Here is a 3,465-nt window from a genome sequence, read left to right as displayed (position 1 = left end):
TTTGTTTCCATAATTACCAACATATACAGCTTGCTCTCCATAGTCTACTCCATAGCTGGTAGTTCCCTCTGCATAAGCCACTTGTTGTGAACTTCCAGATGATGATGATGAATTAACTAACATACTCAAATCTTCCATCTTCTTAGCCAAAACATTTGTAAGTGCATCAAACTTTGCATTAATCATGTTGAATGGATCAAGATCATACATTCCAGCAGCTTGCCTCTTTTGAGTTAGAGTTGGTCCTCTTGGACTACTCCAAAGATGAGTGTTCTTTGCAATTTTCTCCAATAGCTCATAAGCTTCATCTTCATGCTTCATAATAAATTCTCCTCCTGTTTGAGCATCAATAATCCCTCTGATTGCAGGAGTAACATTTGTGTAAAAATTCTGGTTTATCATCCATTTCGGAATGGCATGATGTGGGCATAGTCTCTCTAATTCCTTCCATCTCATCCATGACTCATATAGAGTTTCATCTTCTCTTGGTCTGAAAGCTGTCATTTGATTACTTAATTCTTGAGTTTTTCCAAGTGGAAAATATTGTGCAAGAAATGCGTCAGTGAGTTGCTCCCAATTTGTAATGGAGTTGTGAGGTAAAGAATCAAGCCAATCCAATGCTCTATCTTTCAAAGAGAATAGGAATAGCTTCAATCTTACTGCATCATCAGACACTCCAGGTTGTTTTTGCATATCACAAATTATAGCAAACTTCTTCAGATGTGTGTGTGGATTTTCAGAAGGATGTCCCCCGAATTGGGAATTCTGAATCATTTGAAGAACTCCAAAATCCATCTTGTAACTATTTGCATCAATTCTTGGTCTTGCTATGCTCTCTCTCAAGTCATCAAAACGAGGAAAAGCATGATCCATCATACTTCCCCTAGGCACATTAGCATTTATAATCTCTTCACCTTGGGCTGCATTTTCATTGTTTCAATCATTTCCAGCATTACCGCCACCAATTCTAATTCTTTCATCAGCCATGTTTGTTTCTAATTCAATTTCTCTCAAAGCTTCTTTCCTTTTTCTGGTTTCTTTCTTGTTGACTTTGCAAAATTTCTCAATTTCAGGATTGAACAATAAGGAGGTGTCACTTGTGCTTCTAGCTCTTCTCATAAAAGATTAAAAGTACCTGAAAAAGAACAAACAAACATAAAATGAAAAGATAACAAAAATAAAACTATAAACAACTAAAATAATCAAGAATTCAATCTTAAACAAACAACTCCCCGGCAACGGCGCCAAAAACTTGATGTGGCCCAACCGCAAGTGCACGGGTCGTACAAGTAATATAGAAAAGATATCGTTCCCACGAGGAGTTGTGTTAATGATTGAATTTTTGATATAAAAAAGTTGACTAAATTGAAGTAATTTTGAAATTAAAACAATAGATTGAGTGGGTATTGGAGTATGAAATTTATATGTGCAAAATTGATAATCTATTCAACTATGTAATGATTTAACTAAAATTGCATCAATTTGAAATAAGCAAGTTCAAATATGGCAATATTCAAAATGGCATGCAATTAAATTTGATTAGAAATTAACAATGATAAAAAGGTGATTCCGGAGTTCGGGATTTCATATTCGAGCTATTTTGGGATTTTAATTGGTTATCCAATTTTATGAAACTCATGGGTTTTAAGGAGATTAATTCTTAAATCCTTTGAATTCCCTTTCGAGTGAGACAAAGAGTGCCTTAATCAATCTAATCCTACTTTCGTGGACTTAGAGTTAATTAAGACCCATTAAGTTCTTTAATTAATCTGTGAATCCTCTTAATCCTTAGCCTATTTCTAGGTCTAAGTTAATTAAGTCCAATTTCTTGATTATCTATCACAAGGCCTTCTCCTTTCGGTGCTTCAACCATGGATTAAGAGCATCACTTAATGGGATCCTACACTAAGCATGTCATTTAGCACACAAGAAATGAATAAAACTCATTAAGACCACAAAATATGGATTACCCAATCAAAATCCACAAAATATCTCAAATATTACATCCCTTACTCCAGAATCAAAATTAAACTAATCACTATCCATAATGCTTACAAGATATATTGAGTTTAAATGGAAATAAAGCTTTAATCTAAGCTAAGGAATAAGAAATTAAACACTAGAAATGTAGAAAAATATAAGGGAAGAAAGAAATCTGCAAATCATGGTTGAAAATGGTGTAGAAGGTGAAAGTGACTCTTCAAATTCTGCCTCTCCTCTTCCTTTCCTTTTCTGCTCCTTGTCTCCTTCTTTTTTTCCTATTCTAAAATGGGAAATGAAACTATTTATAGCATTTTCTGACATGGAGCCCTAAAATGGTGTGTTTGAGGAGGAATTTTCTGAGGGAATCTTACACACTCATTAATGAACTCTTTATGGATCGCATAAGTGGGATCGCATAAGTTATGCAGTCCCTTATGCAGTTTTCGGCTGATTCTGGTTCACTTATGCGAAACTGCATGACTTGGTGCATAGGCTATGCAAAGTTCCGTGAAGGTGCATAAGGGAGGCGAGAATGTGCATAAGCTATGCAGTCTCCTTATGCACATTTCGGTTGGTTCTGGAACAGTGATTTTTCTCCTTTTGCAGATCTGCATAGCTTATGCGGTAAGTTATGCACAATTTGATCAATGCATATTTCAGCTTGAAATCTTGTTTTTGACATCTTTGGCTGTAGAAGTCACTCCTCAATGGCAAAATTTCTCTTCAGTCCTTCAAAAATACCATTTTTCCTACAAAACAAGGTAAAAATTACAAATTAATCCAAAATTGACAATTATGAAAAACTAACTAAATAACTAATGAAATTTGTAACACCCCCGTTATATAGCCTGGTATATTTCACTGTTCCGGAGACCGGTGTCGGTCCGGACAATTAATAGGATTAGGGCCACACTTAAGACAACTTGAGAAGCCATAAACATAAATAATTAGTAATGTTTAATTAGTTAACTATAAATAAGAAAAACAAAACATAAGAGGTTAAACGAGCCGAGAGTCACAGCGATGAGTGACCTCCTGAACGATCACAAGTCATTTTAAACTCAAATTTTGAACCGTAAAAAGTGACGCTGCGGTCCTTAGGACCCTTATGAACACAGTGGAAAAGAGAAAATCATGAAAAAGAACTGTTAAGTCAGTCAAATAATTAGGTCAGGGAGCCGGAAGAAATATTGGATTATTTGCAAACCGATGAGCAGTGAGGGGCAATGTGGTCAATTGACCCCGAGAGCTGACTCCTGACCTAACTGTCAAATAAAATCGGAGAAAAGAAAATTTCGGAATCGAGAATTAAATTAAAGAACTAATAGAAAAAAAAAAAGAGAAAAAGAGATGAAAATGAAAAAGTCAAAAGTTATGACATCATGCATGATGTCATAACTAAAGTAATAAATTGAATTATTTAATTTGGGAATTAGGGGTCTTCCATAAGCCAAAAAAAAAAACGTGTAAAGGAAACCAAAG

General features: G+C 34.9%; 1 non-coding gene across 1 annotated transcript; it reads left to right on the top strand.

The window, feature by feature from the left end:
* The first annotated feature begins 412 nt into the window (after positions 1–412).
* On the top strand, positions 413–520 carry LOC131173617 (small nucleolar RNA R71). Its single transcript, XR_009143930.1, has one exon. It is a non-coding gene; the product is annotated as a small nucleolar RNA R71 (small nucleolar RNA).
* The last annotated feature ends 2,945 nt before the right edge of the window (positions 521–3,465 follow it).

The sequence above is a fragment of the Hevea brasiliensis genome, chromosome 14, assembly GCF_030052815.1.
Source record: "Hevea brasiliensis isolate MT/VB/25A 57/8 chromosome 14, ASM3005281v1, whole genome shotgun sequence".
NCBI lineage: Eukaryota > Viridiplantae > Streptophyta > Magnoliopsida > Malpighiales > Euphorbiaceae > Hevea > Hevea brasiliensis.
This window is presented reverse-complemented; position numbering and strand designations above follow the sequence as displayed.